Source organism: Ranitomeya variabilis, chromosome 8 (genome assembly GCF_051348905.1).
Source record: "Ranitomeya variabilis isolate aRanVar5 chromosome 8, aRanVar5.hap1, whole genome shotgun sequence".
NCBI classification, from domain to species: Eukaryota; Metazoa; Chordata; class Amphibia; order Anura; family Dendrobatidae; genus Ranitomeya; species Ranitomeya variabilis.
The window spans coordinates 80,897,876-80,914,553 of NC_135239.1; positions in this window are offsets into that span (position 1 = coordinate 80,897,876).

Consider the following 16,678-nt stretch of genomic DNA (forward strand, 5'->3'; position numbering starts at 1 on the left):
TTTCTGACGAGGGATTCGTGGAATTGGGCGTTTAGGTGAGTATGGGTTTGTTTTTTTTAATTTATTTTAGGTGGAGATCGGTGGGGACAGGTATGTATAATTTATTTCCACAGGTAACCACTGGCCACCAATGAAAATGAATTTAATGGACTATTAAAAAATAGGGACACGACAGGGGGATAATTTAATTTATTGATTTTTACCACTGGCCATCAATGTAAACACTGGCCACCAATGTAAACACTGGCCACCAATGTAAATTACTACACTATGGCCACCAATGTAAACACTGGCCACCAATGTAAACACTGGCCACCATTGTTTTTAATAAGGGGACATTTTGTGGGGGAAATTTTGTTACATTTTACTAGGAAATTTAGGATGAGGGGGCTACAACAACATTTCGGGGACGTACATAACAGCAGGGACAGTTCGATGGGAAATACTGCTCCCATCGAGCTGAGCCTGCTGCAACGACTTGGAGGGAACAGACAAAGGCCGATGGGTGTAGTCTCATCGGCCGATGTCCGAACACACGCACACACACATATATACACAGACACACACACATATATACACAGACACACACACATATATACACAGACACACACACTCTTACCACACTTATCATCTGCACCACATCCAGGCTCATACGGTCGTAGCACTCCATGCCGGCAGCTATAAGCAGGAAGACGGGAATGTGGGAGTTTCCGCTTCCTGGATTTTATGGGATATGCATGCATGGCATGATGGGATGGCCATTATGGGATGGACATTGTGTTGTCACTTCCTGTTTTACCGCAAAAATAACGCTAGAATTCCGCATTTTTTTATATGTTTGCGGATTTCTAGCGTTTCAATGCAAGGCTATGTGTGCGGGAAATCAGCGATTCTGCAAAATTAATGAACATGTTGCTTTTTTTTTTTTCGCGGAAAAAAACGCAACGTTTGCACTATTTTTGCGGAATACATAAAAACGATTAGGAACTATATGTAAGCGTTTTTTTTACGTTTTTATCGCGATTTTATAGCGAAAAAAACATGAAAAAACCTGAACGTGTGCACATGGCCTAAGTGCATCAGGTGGTCGTGGGAAAAGCAGTATAGCCCCTAAGTCTCGAGTTGTTGAGCCAGCGTCCTCGTCTGGCTACACAAGGCCTCGAAGGCTTCTTTTTCTGGGAGTAGGAAAACCGCTTTTGAAGCCGGAGCAGCAGGAACAAGTATTGGCTTTCATTACTGACTCTGCCTCTAGCTCTTTCGCCTCCTCCTCGGAAAGTGCCAAATGTCAGAGCAGTGCGTCGTCAGTGGATGCTCCCGGTCAGGAACAAGTCGCTTCCTTGTGTCCTTCACCCAGAACAACAGTGAAGGATGCGTCAGGCGACACAACTGGTTACTCTATGGAGCTCTTTACACATACCGTGCCTGGGTTAGAAAGGGAAATTGTTAACAGGCCATGCCCATTACAAGATGAATTTAACATGGAGTGCACAGATGCACAGCCACAGCCAGATTATTATGCTGTTCCTTTGACTCAGATCAGAACATTGCCCTCGCAGTGTACTGATCCAGAAACTGACCCCGATGAGACTATGGAGCCCTGTCACGAACGCTATAGCACCGGCTTACACGGTGACCCAGAGGAAGGTGCACAGAACATAGAAGAGGAGGTCATAGATGACCCAGTTGTTGACCCCGATTGGCAGCCATTGGGGGAACAGGGTGCAGGCGGCAGTAGCTCTGAAGCGGAGGAGGAGGAGCCGCAGCAGGCATCAACATCGCAACAGGTTCCATCTGGCAGGCCCGTATCTGGCCAAAAACGTCTGGCAAAACCAAAACCAGTTGTAGGACAGCATGGCCATCACGTTAAAGTAGCTCAGGGTGCAATGCCTGAAAAGGTATCCGATAGGAAGAGTTGCAGTCTGGAATTTTTTTAACCAAGATCCCAATGATCAGCGCAAAGTCATCTGTAAGAAATGCTCAAGGACCTTCAGCAGAGGTCAGAATGTTAAAAATTTAAATACAAGTTGCATGCATAGTCCTTATAGGATTTCTGAGATTATCAATCCTGTGTCCTTTCGTTTGGCCCTTCTGGCCTCTTTTGCCATCCATAATGTTTTCCATAGATCTTTATTACGGAAATATGTGGTGCCCGTTGTTCCCTCGGTTGATCCTCCTGCTCCTGTGTTGGTTGATGGGGAGTTGGAGTATGTGGTTGAGAAGATTTTGGATTCTCGCTTTTCGAGGCGGAGTTTTCAGTACCTTGTCAAATGGAAGGGTTATGGCCAGGAGGATAATTCTTGGGTTTTTTCCTCTGATGTCCATGCTGCTGATTTGGTCCGTGCCTTTCATCTGGCTTGTCCTGATCGGCCTGCGGGCTCTGGTGAGGGTTCAGTGACCCCTCTTCAAGGGGGGGGTACTGTTGTGAATTCTGCTCTTGGGCTCCCTCCGGTGGTTGTTGGTGGTAGTGCAGTTGTCTTGGGGTTGTAATCCGGGCAGGTGTTTCTGCTGATTGCAGCTCTATTAGGTATTTAGGTGTGCAGGATCCATGAGTCCATGCCAGTTGACCATTGTACTTGGAGGGATTGCATCTCTCTTTGGCTCCTCATGCCCTGCTGCCAATTCAGCTAAGATAAGTGTCTGTTTTTTTGTCTCTGTGTACACAAGCAGTGTGCTTTGCAATTTAGTGCAATTCATTGTGTTTTTGTCCAGCTTAGACTTTGTTTGTATTTTTCAGTCATGCTGGATTCTCAGGAGATGCAGATATACTTTCTATGTCTTTAGTTAGATGTAGAATATTTGTATTATCTGCTGTGGATATTTTTAGGATTTTAATACTGACCGCTTAGAATTCTGTCCTATCCTTTTCTGTTTAGCTAGAAGTTCCTCTTTTGCTAAACCCTGTTTTTCTGCCTGCGTGTGTTTTTCCTCTTATACTCACAGTCAATATTTGTGGGGGGCTGCCTATCCTCTGGGGTTCTGCTCTGAGGCAAGATAGAATTCCCATTTCCATCTATAGGGGTATTTAGTCCTCCGGCTGTGTCGAGGTGTCTAGGACGTGTTAGGTACATCCCATGGCTACTTCTAGTTGCGGTGTTAGTTTAGGGTTTGCGGTCAGTACAGGTACCACCTACTCCTGAGAAAGTCTCTCATGCGGCTCCAAGGTCACCGGATCATAACAGCCTACTACTTTGGTTGGGGCCTAGTAACGGTGTCTGTTGTGAATCTGCTTTTGGGCTCCTTCTGGTGGTGGCTAGTGGTACTGGTGACTCGGGTGTGTTTTCTTTCTCAGTTCACCTGTTTTCATCAGTAGTGGGGAGTTCCTATTTAATCCTGCTCTTCAGTCATTGCCTTGCTGGCCATCAATGTAACCAGAGCCTTTCTGTTGCATGTTCCTGCTCCTAGACTACTGATCAGCTAAGTTGGACTCTTAGTCCTAAGTTTGTTTGCATTTTTGTTCCAGTTTACAGTTAAGTCTTTCTCTGTAGCTGGAAGCTCTTGTGGGCTGAAATTACCACTCCGGTGTCATGAGTTGACACATGAGTTTTAAAGTAATTTCAGGATGGTATTTTAAAAGGGTTTTCAGCTGACCGTGCAGTTCCCTTTTGTATCTTTCTACTATCTAGTAAGCGGACCTCGCTTTGCTGAACCTACCTTCATACTGCGTATGTCCTTTCCTCTGAACTCACCGTCAATATATGTGGGGGGCTTCTGTCTCCTTTTTGGGGGAATTTCCCTAGAGGTAAGCCAGGTCTGTTTTTTCCTCTACTAGGGTAAGTTAGTTCTCCGGCTGGCGAGAGACGTCTAGGGATAAAACGTAGGCACGCCCCCCGGCCACTATTAGTTGTGTGGTAGGTTTAGCTCACGGTCAGCTCGAGATTCCATCACCCAAGAGCTCGTTCGTTATTTATGTGTCCTGACGTTCCCCTGCCATTGGGAACCATGACAGTATGGCCGGCCAAGTGTTAAAACTGTTGGCAGAAGAAAGGAGAGAAAAAGAAGTCTGCAAATTTTTTTTTTTTTTGTTTCCTTGGTGCTTGCTCTATAGTTGAATCAGTTGCATTTCAGCTCTAATTGCAGTCTTTGTCTCCCTCTCCTTCTAACCCTTGAATGGCTCTGATCTCACCTGCTTAAAATGGATCCTCAGAGTTTGGCTACAGGTTTGAATAATCTTGCCACTAAAGTTCAAAATTTACAGGATTTTGTTATACATGCTCCTATATCTGAAACTAGAATTCCTATACCAGAGTTTTTCTCCGGAGATAGATCTCGTTTTCTGAATTTCAAATATAATTGTAAATTATTTCTTTCTCTGAGACCTCGCTCCGCTGGAGATCCCGCACAGCAGGTTAAGATTGTAATTTCCTTGCTCCGAGGTGACCCTCAAGATTGGGCATTTGCATTGGCACCAGGGGATCCTGCGTTGCTCAATGTGGATGCGTTTTTTCTGGCTTTGGGGTTGCTTTATGAGGAACCTAATTTAGAGATTCAGGCTGAAAAAGCCTTGATGGCCCTATCTCAAGGGCAAGATGAAGCTGAAATATACTGCCAAAAATTTCGTAAATGGTCTTTGCTTACTCAGTGGAATGAGTGCGCTTTGGCGGCGAATTTCAGAGAGGGTCTCTCTGATGCCATTAAGGATGTTATGGTGGGGTTCCCTGCGCCTACAGGTCTGAATGAGTCCATGACAATGGCTATTCAGATTGATCGGCATTTGCGGGAGCGTAAACCTGTGCACCATTTGGCGGTGTCTTCTGAGAAGGCGCCAGAGAATATGCAATGTGATAGAACTCTGTCCAGAAGCGAACGGCAGAATTTTAGGCGAAAAAATGGGTTGTGCTTCTATTGTGGTGATTCAACTCATGTTATATCAGCATGCTCTAGACGCACAAAGAAGGTTGATAAGTCTGTTTCAATTGGCACTTTACAGTCTAAGTTTATTCTATCTGTGACCTTGATTTGTTCATTATCGTCAATTACCGCGGACGCCTATGTCGACTCTGGCGCCGCTTTGAGTCTTATGGATTGGTCCTTTGCCAGGCGCTGTGGGTTTAATCTAGAGCCTCTGGAAGTCCCTATACCTCTGAAGGGTATTGATTCTACGCCATTGGCTAGTAATAAACCACAATACTGGACACAAGTGACTATGCGTATGACTCCAGACCATCAGGAGATGATTCGCTTCCTTGTGTTGTACAATCTACATGATGTTTTGGTGCTCGGATTGCCATGGTTACAATCTCATAACCCAGTCCTTGACTGGAAAGCAATGTCTGTGTTAAGCTGGGGATGTCAGGGGGCTCATGGGGACGTACCTTTGGTTTCCATTTCATCATCTATTCCCTCTGAGATTCCGGCATTTTTGTCTGATTATCGTGATGTTTTTTGAGGAGCCTAAGCTTGGTTCACTCCCTCCTCACAGAGATTGCGATTGTACCATAGATCTGATTCCAGGCAGTAAATTTCCAAAGGGTCGTTTGTTTAATTTATCCGTACCTGAACATGTTGCTATGCGAGAGTATATTAAGGAGTCCCTGGAAAAGGGACATATTCGTCCTTCTTCATCTCCCTTAGGAGCCGTTTTTTTCTTTGTATCTAAAAAAGATGGCTCTTTGAGGCCGTGTATTGATTATCGACTCTTGAATAAAATTACAGTCAAATATCAGTATCCTTTGCCACTGCTGACTGATTTGTTTGCTCGAATAAAGGGGGCTAAGTGGTTCTCTAAGATTGATCTTCGTGGGGCGTATAATTTGGTGCGAATTAAGCAGGGGGATGAGTGGAAAACCGCATTTAATACGCCCGAGGGCCATTTTGAGTATTTAGTAATGCCTTTTGGTCTTTCAAATGCCCCTTCAGTCTTTCAGTCCTTTATGCATAACATTTTCCGTGAATATTTGGATAAATTTATGATTGTGTATCTGGATGATATTTTGATTTTTTTCGGATGACTGGGACTCTCATGTCCAACAAGTCAGGAGGGTTTTTCAGGTTTTGCGGGCTAATTCCTTGTGTGTGAAGGGTTCTAAGTGTATTTTTGGGGTTCAAAAGATTTCTTTTTTGGGGTACATTTTTTCCCCTTCTTCCATTGAGATGGATCCTGTCAAGGTTCGGGCTATTTGTGATTGGACGCAACCTACTTCTCTTAAGAGCCTTCAGAAATTCTTGGGCTTTGCTAATTTTTATCGTCGATTTATAACTGGTTTTTCGGATGTTGCTAAACCTTTGACTGATTTGACTAAAAAGGGTGCTGATGTTGCTGATTGGTCCCCTGCTGCTGTGGAGGCCTTTCGGGAGCTTAAGCGCCGCTTTTCTTCTGCCCCTGGGTTGCGTCAGCCTGATGTTGCTCTTCCTTTTCAGGTTGAGGTCGACGCTTCCGAGATTGGAGCTGGGGCGGTTTTGTCGCAGAAAAGTTCCGACTGCTCCGTGATGAGACCTTGTGCGTTCTTTTCTCGAAAATTTTCGCCCGCCGAGCGAAACTATGATATTGGTAATTGGGAGCTTTTGGCTATGAAGTGGGCTTTTGAGGAGTGGCGTCATTGGCTGGAGGGGGCTAGACATCAGGTGGTGGTATTGACCGATCACAAGAATCTGATTTATCTTGAGTCTGCCAAGCGTCTGAATCCTAGACAGGCGCGTTGGTCGTTGTTTTTCTCTCGGTTTAATTTTGTGGTCTCATACCTACCAGGTTCTAAAAATGTGAAGGCAGATGCCCTTTCTAGGAGTTTTGAGCCTGATTCCCCTGGTGATTCTGAACCTACAGGTATCCTTAAGGATGGGGTGATATTATCTGCTGTTTCCCCAGACCTGCGACGGGCTTTGCAGGAGTTTCAGGCGGATAGACCTGATCGTTGCCCGCCTGGTAGACTCTTTGTTCCTGATGATTGGACCAGTAGAGTCATCTCGGAGGTTCATTCTTCTGCGTTGGCAGGTCATCCTGGAATCTTTGGCACTAGGGATTTGGTGGCTAGGTCCTTCTGGTGGCCTTCCCTGTCTCGAGACGTACGAGTTTTTGTGCAGTCTTGTGATGTTTGTGCTCGGGCCAAGCCTTGTTGTTCTCGGACTAGCGGATTGTTGTTATCCTTGCCTATTCCGAAGAGGCCTTGGACTCACATCTCTATGGATTTTATTTCTGATCTCCCTGCTTCTCAGAAAATGTCTGTCATCTGGGTGGTGTGTGACCGTTTTTCAAAGATGGTTCATTTGGTACCCTTGCCGAAGTTGCCTTCCTCATCCGAATTGGTTCCTCTGTTTTTTGAACATGTGGTTCGCTTGCATGGTATTCCGGAAAATATCGTTTCTGACAGGGGGACCCAGTTCGTGTCTAGATTTTGGCGGGCAGTCTGTGCTAGGATGGGCATTGATTTGTCTTTTTCGTCTGCTTTCCATCTTCAGACTAATGGCCAGACTGAGCGAACTAATCAGACCTTGGAGACTTATTTGAGGTGTTTTGTGTCTGCGGATCAGGATGACTGGGTTGCCTTTTTGCCGTTGGCAGAGTTTGCCCTCAATAATCAGGCTAGTTCTGCCACTTTGGTTTCCCCTTTCTTTTGCAATTCGGGGTTTCACCCTCGTTTTTCTTCCGGTCAGGTGGAGTCTTCGGATTGTCCTGGAGTGGATGCTATGGTGGATAGGTTGCATCGGATTTGGGGACAGGTGGTGGACAATTTGAAGTTGTCCCAGGAGAAGACTCAGCATTTTGCTAACCGCCGTCGTCGTGTTGGTCCTCGTCTTCGTGTTGGGGACTTGGTGTGGTTGTCTTCCCGTTTTGTTCCTATGAGGGTTTCTTCTCCTAAGTTTAAGCCTCGGTTCATCGGTCCTTATAGGATTTTGGAGATTCTTAACCCTGTATCCTTTCGTTTAGACCTTCCGGCATCTTTCGCTATCCATAATGTCTTCCATCGGTCGTTGTTGCGGAGGTATGAGGTGCCGGTTGTTCCTTCTACCGAGCCTCCTGCTCCTGTGCTGGTTGAGGGTGAATTGGAGTATGTTGTAGAGAAAATCTTGGACTCCCGTATTTCCAGACGGAGACTACAATATCTGGTTAAGTGGAAGGGCTATGGTCAAGAAGATAATTCTTGGGTAACTGCTTCTGATGTTCACGCCTCTGATTTGGTTCGTGCCTTTCATAGGGCTCATCCGGATCGCCCTGGTGGTTCTTGTGAGGGTTCGGTGCCCCCTCCTTGAGGGGGGGGTACTGTTGTGAATCTGCTTTTGGGCTCCTTCTGGTGGTGGCTAGTGGTACTGGTGACTCGGGTGTGTTTTCTTTCTCAGTTCACCTGTTTTCATCAGTAGTGGGGAGTTCCTATTTAATCCTGCTCTTCAGTCATTGCCTTGCCGGCCATCAATGTAACCAGAGCCTTTCTGTTGCATGTTCCTGCTCCTAGACTACTGATCAGCTAAGTTGGACTCTTAGTCCTAAGTTTGTTTGCATTCTTGTTCCAGTTTACAGTTAAGTCTTTCTCTGTAGCTGGAAGCTCTTGTGGGCTGAAATTACCACTCCGGTGTCATGAGTTGACACATGAGTTTTAAAGTAATTTCAGGATGGTATTTTAAAAGGGTTTTCAGCTGACCGTGCAGTTCCCTTTTGTATCTTTCTACTATCTAGTAAGCGGACCTCGCTTTGCTGAACCTACCTTCATACTGCGTATGTCCTTTCCTCTGAACTCACCGTCAATATATGTGGGGGGCTTCTGTCTCCTTTTTGGGGGAATTTCCCTAGAGGTAAGCCAGGTCTGTTTTTTCCTCTACTAGGGTAAGTTAGTTCTCCGGCTGGCGAGAGACGTCTAGGGATAAAACGTAGGCACGCCCCCCGGCCACTATTAGTTGTGTGGTAGGTTTAGCTCACGGTCAGCTCGAGATTCCATCACCCAAGAGCTCGTTCGTTATTTATGTGTCCTGACGTTCCCCTGCCATTGGGAACCATGACAGGTGTCTGCCGCTCCTTCGTGTTCTCCTCCAGGTTTCCTTGTCTGAGCTTCAACCTTCAGGCTCTCATTGAGTATTTTTTAATGTCACACTGCAGTTGCCCTACTACTTTGGTTGGGGCCTAGTAACGGTGTCTGCTGCTCCTTGGTGTTCTCCTCCTCCTTGGTGTTCTCCTCCAGGTTTCCTTGTCTGAGCTTCAACCTTCAGGCTCTCATAAAGTATTTTTGAATGTCACACTGCAGTGGGCCTACTACTTTGGTTGGGGCCTATTAACGGTGTCTGCTGCTCCTTGGTGTTCTCCTCCTCCTTGGTATTCTCCTCCAGATTTCCTTGTTTGAGCTTCAACTTTCAGGCTCTCATTAAGTATTTTTTAATGTCACACTGCAGTTGGCCTACTACTTTGGTTGGGGCCTAGTAACGGTGTCTGCCGCTCCTTGGTGTTCTCCTCCAGGTTTCCTTGTCTGAGCTTCAACCTTCAGGCTCTCATTGAGTATTTTTTAATGTCACACTGCAGTTGCCCTACTACTTTGGTTGGGGCCTAGTAACGGTGTCTGCTGCTCCTTGGTGTTCTCCTCCTCCTTGGTGTTCTCCTCCAGGTTTCCTTGTCTGAGCTTCAACCTTCAGGCTCTCATAAAGTATTTTTGAATGTCACACTGCAGTGGGCCTACTACTTTGGTTGGGGCCTATTAACGGTGTCTGCCGCTCCTTGGTGTTCTCCTCCTCCTTGGTGTTCTCCTCCAGGTTTCCTTGTCTGAGCTTCAACCTTCAGGCTCTCATTAAGTATTATTTAATGTCACACTGCAGTTGCCCTACTACTTTGGTTGGGGCATAGTAACGGTGTCTGCTGCTCCTTGGTGTTCTCCTCCTCCTTGGTATTCTCCTCCAGATTTCCTTGTTTGAGCTTCAACTTTCAGGCTCTCATTAAGTATTTTTTAATGTCACACTGCAGTTGGCCTACTACTTTGGTTGGGGCCTAGTAACGGTGTCTGCCGCTCCTTGGTGTTCTCCTCCAGGTTTCCTTGTCTGAGCTTCAACCTTCAGGCTCTCATTGAGTATTTTTTAATGTCACACTGCAGTTGCCCTACTACTTTGGTTGGGGCCTAGTAACGGTGTCTGCTGCTCCTTGGTGTTCTCCTCCTCCTTGGTGTTCTCCTCCAGGTTTCCTTGTCTGAGCTTCAACCTTCAGGCTCTCATAAAGTATTTTTGAATGTCACACTGCAGTGGGCCTACTACTTTGGTTGGGGCCTATTAACGGTGTCTGCCGCTCCTTGGTGTTCTCCTCCTCCTTGGTGTTCTCCTCCAGGTTTCCTTGTCTGAGCTTCAACCTTCAGGCTCTCATTAAGTATTATTTAATGTCACACTGCAGTTGCCCTACTACTTTGGTTGGGGCATAGTAACGGTGTCTGCTGCTCCTTGGTGTTCTCCTCCTCCTTGGTATTCTCCTCCAGATTTCCTTGTTTGAGCTTCAACTTTCAGGCTCTCATAAAGTATTTTTTAATGTCACACTGCAGTTGGCCTACTACTTTGGTTGGGGCCTAGTAACGGTGTCTGCCGCTCCTTGGTGTTCTCCTCCAGGTTTCCTTGTCTGAGCTTCAACCTTCAGGCTCTCATTGAGTATTTTTTAATGTCACACTGCAGTTGCCCTACTACTTTGGTTGGGGCCTAGTAACGGTGTCTGCTGCTCCTTGGTGTTCTCCTCCTCCTTGGTGTTCTCCTCCAGGTTTCCTTGTCTGAGCTTCAACCTTCAGGCTCTCATTAAGTATTTTTGAATGTCACACTGCAGTTGGCCTACTACTTTGGTTGGGGCCTAGTAACGGTGTCTGCCGCTCCTTGGTGTTCTCCTCCTCCTTGGTGTTCTCCTCCAGGTTTCCTTGTCCGAGCTTCATCCTTCAGGCTCTCATTAAGTATTTTTTAATGCCACACTGCAGTTGGCCTACTACATTGGTTGGGCCCTACTAATGGTGTGTGCCGCTCCCTTGTGTTGTCCTCCACTGTATAAAGCTGAGCTTCAGTCTTTAGGCTTTCGGCCTATAGTATCAGATATTAAACTGCATTTGGCCTTCAACTTTGGTTCGGGCCTACTAACAGTGTGTGCCACTCCCTGGTGTTGTCCTCCACTGTATAAAGCTGAGCTTCAGTCTTTAGGCTTTCGGCCTATAGTATCAGAAATTAAACTGCATTTGGCCTTCAACTTTGGTTGGGGCCTACTAATGGTGTGTGCCACTCCTTGGTGTTGTCCTCCACTGTATAAAGCTGAGCTTCAGTCTTTAGGCTTTCGGCCTATAGTATCAGATATTAAACTGCATTTAGCATTCAACTTTGGTTGGGCCCTACTAACGGTGTGTGCCGCTCCCTGGTGTTGTCCTCCACTGTATAAAGCTGAGCTTCAGTCTTTAGGCTTTCGGCCTATAGTAGCAGATATTAAACTGCATTTGGCCACATAGTGTGGTTGCGCCCTTAAAACGGTGTCCGCTGCTCCTGGGTTTGCTCCTCCACTGAACAAAGCAATGCCGCCTGTTTAGTCCTGTTACCAATTTTGAACTGCATTTAGCCTACTTTATTCTTTGGCCCTATATCTGTGTTTCCTCCTCATCCTGCCCATTGCCCAGCCACTGCTAGATGAGTCTGCTGGTACATTGACCCAGACCACTACATTCCCCTTGCACTCTACACAGCCAGAATCTGACCCTGCTGAAAGTAAGGTTCCCCATCCTGCATGCTATACCACCTTACACAGGGACAAAGAGGAAGGTGCAGATGAAAGTGCAGGTTCCTTCATCAGGTGGGGGGGCATACTCGTTGGCGACGTCACTGGCACAGGGCCCCTCAGAGTATGCAAAAGTGTCGCTGCCGGTGGGAGGCACCCCCGCCATGCAAACACACCGCTGTACTTTGAGGGGCCCTGTGCCAGTGCCAATGCCAACGAGTGGGCCCCCCCTGCTTGCTCAGGATCACAGCACTTGCAAACTTGACATACTTACCTCTCACTGCTCCACCGCCATGACGTAGTTCACGTTTCCTGGGCCCACTAAAAACTTGAACCAGCCCTACCCCCCACAACTTTAGCCAAATGACCCCCAATTTCCAAAGCCTATCTATTATTATAAAGTAAATTAGGATTGACAAGCTTCAGTAACAAGAATGGATGTTTTTTGCCATTAAAATGGGCACTGTAGGTGTTTTCCTGGCCTCCACTCACTGCCGCCTATGCTTCCCCATTGACTTGCATTAGGTTTCATGTTTCGGTCGATCCCCGACTTTTTGCAATAATCGGCTGACTTCACTCGACTCGACTTTTGACAAAGTCGGGTTTCGCAAAACCCGACTCGACCCCAAAAAAGTAAAAGTCGCTCAACCCTAACTGTAAGTATTTTCTCAATGAGAGGCACAGAAATTAGTGGTTATAATCACTTTTAGTAATCCAAGTTTAATGGTTTCAGTATACAAAGAGGTACAATAGATAATAGTTTTTCAATTAGTTGGGACAGTCACTTGATGAGTAAAATAGTCTAACAGGCCAGCTGTAGAACGTTTCACAGTCACATTTTTTGTTCATGTTGCAAATTTAAGCTTTCAGAATAATCAGCACATTGTGGGAGAATAAACTGTTTTACTTGGGACATACAGCATTTGTTATTATTTTCATCATCATCATCGAGGAAGCAGGAGTAATAGTCACAACTGGAGATGAGTGAATCCTTTCATGGAGGATCAACTTATAGAGATTCACATTTGTCTGAGAATTCAAACAATCTGTGATTTGATTTACAAGAATTGGCAAATAAGGGAAGGTGTTTCACTTACTGCTTATTACTGAGAGAGAAGAGAAGGCTCATGACATCATGAATAGCCAGTCGGGCTTCCCTATAATGCCCTGCAGCAATTGCATCAGATGTTCTAGCACAGTCATTAAGTCGGGCTATCAGAAGGACTGTAAAAGATGGCAGTATGCCAATCGGCACCATTTTAGGCTTTTATAGTATAGGGATAAGAGGTCAAAGTGCACAGCTCATTCCACATAGAAATAGAAAAAGGCCTGATATGATTCTGATATACCACGGCAATGCTGAAGCACATTGAAAGTAAGAGTGGTAGTCTCAGTCTGTGAATAAAAAAATAAAATTTGAAAAGTGGTCAATAATAAGAATGATCAAATAATGATAGTAGAAAACTTTATTGAAAACATAAGTAGGTGTGCAGTGGCAATGTAGGTGCACATACGATACATAAAAATAATAACAAAATCAAACATAAAAAGTGACATGTGCAAGCAGAAGCCATAAGGTAGAAATGTATAAATGTGTTTCCAGAGGGCCAAGCTCAATCCCAGGGGAAACGGCTTTGGGTACTTCAGACTTTGACGAGGGAATGAGTGGTTGTTGCCGGGTGGAGCTAGACACACTTGCTACATCGTGGTATTCGTCGTCAGCTTTGACTGCAGACTACACCAGCAAGAGAAACTAAAGCTGTAGGCCAACCAAATTTGGGAGAAAGTGGATATCGCCTGGTACAGGGGCAGTGGAACTACATTTGAAAATAAAAGTGTTAGTAGTATATTTTTATCAATAAACAATATTCAAAGTGTAAATCTAAATAAAATCAATATGTAAGATAACTAGTGTTGAGCGATACTTTCCGATATCGGAAAGTATCGGTATCGGAAAGTATCGGCCGATACCGTCACAGTATCGGAATCCAATCCGATACCGATACCCGATCCCAATGCAAGTCAATGGGACGAAAATATCGGAATTAAAATAAACCCTTTCTTTCCTTGTAGGTTAATTCTACATGAAGGAAAACAACTAAGAATAATGTAGGATGTATTGGGGGAGGTGGCGGAGACATTAAAGGCACAGGGGTTTATCCCAATCAAATAGAATAGCAGTATTTTTAATTTTTTTATGACGTTCGGCGTTAGAAAGAATTTGACTATGTTAATTTTTTATTTATTTTGTCAGATATTGATGTTTCACTACTTCCACGCCCTTCACCCTATTTTTTACTTCTCCCACACTTTCTTCTTCATTATCCTCATCATCAGCTTCTGTGACATCAACTTCTTCACCTTATTCATCTTCTTCTTTTCTACGTATATATATTTTTTTTTTTTACATTGTTCATATTCTTTTTATTTAACTATTATCTTTTTTATATTCAACTTCTTCATCATATTCTTATTTGTGACAGGCATTCCCGTAGTTGTTATCTATAAAAGTTTGAAGATTACACCTTCCGTTCTGCCTGTCACAAAACAGTTACATTTGTCCGCGTTCAGTTTGGCCTGCAGCATCAGGCTTTATCCAGGGGCACCACGAGGAGGAACGGACTCACCCCCATACACTGCTTAGTCTTCTTCTGCTTGTAATTTAGATAATATCTTTTGCTCTGATATTTAGTCTTATGCTTAATGTTCTTCTGCTCTTTGTTCTGCAGCCTCTTGTTCTTCTGCTTCTCGGTCTTCCAGGTTGTCGTCGTCATCTCCAGGGTCGTCATCTCCAGGGTCGTCATCTCCAGGGTCGTCGTCATCGGGGTCGTCGTCATCGGGGTCGTCGTCATCGGGGTCGTCTTCAGGGTCATCGTCTCCAGGGTCGTCGTCATCTCGGTGGTTGTCGTCTCTGGTGTCGTCATCATCTTAGGGGTGGTCTTCCGGGTCATCGTCTTTCGGGTCTTGAACTTGGAAATGTAGCAGAAGGTACAAGAAGGCTGAGAAAATGCCGAGAAACAGCTGATGGAACTGGAACTCGGATGGCTACCCGAAGGTCCAAGAGCCAATGGAACTACCGAGGACCAGCTGACGTTACTGGAACCCGGTTACTAAGCAGGAGGTACCCGTGCCTGAAAGCACTACCAAGGACCACCTGACGTTGGTGGAACTCGGATACCCAGAGGGAGGCACCTAAGCCAAAGGCTCTGCCCGGAACCAGCTGACGGTACTGGAACCAGGATGGGGAGCAGAAGGTACAAGAGCAAAAGACACTGCCGAGAACCAGCTGACGGTACTGGAACCCGGATGGGTAGCCGAAGGTCCAAGAGCCAATGGAACTACCGAGGACCAGCTGACGTTACTGGAACCCGGTTACTAAGCAGGAGGTACCCGTGCCTGAAAGCACTACCAAGGACCACCTGACGTTGGTGGAACTCGGATACCCAGAGGGAGGCACCTAAGCCAAAGGCTCTGCCCGGAACCAGCTGACGGTACTGGAACCAGGATGGGGAGCAGAAGGTACAAGAGCAAAAGACACTGCCGAGAACCAGCTGACGGTACTGGAACCCGGATGGGGACCTATTCAAGCTTGTCTTCCTAGGGCCCCAACTGGCGGTGTGTTAGAGCCCAGGGACAGCAGGAGGAGGAGCAGGGGGAGGGGAGTGTAGGCCGAAGCCTGCACTGGCGGCAGCTTTGGGTGTGTTGTGTCTGCGTGGCTTTTGCAGGACACGTTGCCGGCTACACAGCAGGGGAACAGCTGGCGGTGCTGGACCCCACTGACACATTGGCGAGGTGTTTGGCTCTGTGCAGCCAGCACTTCCGGACAGCAACTAGCGTTGTTGGAGCCCGGGCTCTGCAGGTGGAGCAGAGTGTAGGCCGAAGCCTAATTGAACCGATTTCAAAAGTCACCTTTAACCCCCCCTCAGGGGTTACAAAGTAGAAGAGCCACAGCTTATGCAGCAGCAGTGCTGCGCAAGTCAAAGGTTGCTCTTGTAATTTTTCTCCTTGCACACGCTGAATGGAACACGTATAACATTTAGCCCTTTATACAGTCAAACTGTGTAATGGAGGCGAGAGTTCCCTTTGTAATGAGACGCAGCACAGGTGTCAAGAATCCCACCTTGGTGCTGGGTGCAGCCTCCCGAGCGTTGTTATTTGCTGTACAGGAGTCTGCGCTGTCGTGTTATCCCCTGGCCTAGCGCCGTTAGCGCTGCCCATCTTCTGGCATCATGTAATGTCGGCCGGTGCGGTTCGCGATGCCCATGAATCCCAGCCCCGCAGTGTCTTAACATTGTTAAAACACTGCGGGGCTGGGATTCAGGGCCTGGCGCAGCACATATGTTCGCCTCTCACACTCGGGTCCTTACACCCGCTTCAGACTGTGCGGCGTCATCTGATCCCTTATCGCATGCCACGGCCATGAAGCCGCACAGTCCGAAGAAGGCGGAAGGAGAGGAGGGACAGGCGAACTGATGCACTGATCCTGCCCATGAATCACACCCTCGCAGTCCAAATAAATAAGACACCGAGGGGCGTTGTGTGGGTCAGGGCGGCCGCAGAGGCGCAGCCAGCCAAACAATGATGCCAGAAGACGGGCAGCGCTACCAAGGGGGTTGCAGCGTGTCATTACAAAGGAAAGTCACACCACCGGGACGGTTAAATGGTCACACAGAGGACACATTTCAGACGTGTTTTCAGTTCCACATGTGCGAGGAGAATACGTTTCTGAGCCACCTTGCACACATGCAGCATTACCGCTGTACAAGGTGGCTGGATAACGTAAAAACGCCTGGGGGAGGGGGGACAGGTTCCCTTCAATTTCAGTTCTTGTGTCTGCGTGGCTTTTGCAGGACACGTTGCCGGCTGCACAGCAGGGGAACAGCTGGCGGTGCTGGACCCCACTGACACATTGGCTGGTGTTTTTCTCTGTGCAGCTAGCACATCTGGGCCCCAACTGGCGGTGTGTTAGAGCCCAGGGACAGCAGGAGGAGGAGCAGGAGGAGGAGGAGCAGGGGGAGGGGAGTGTAGGCCGAAGCCTGCACAGGC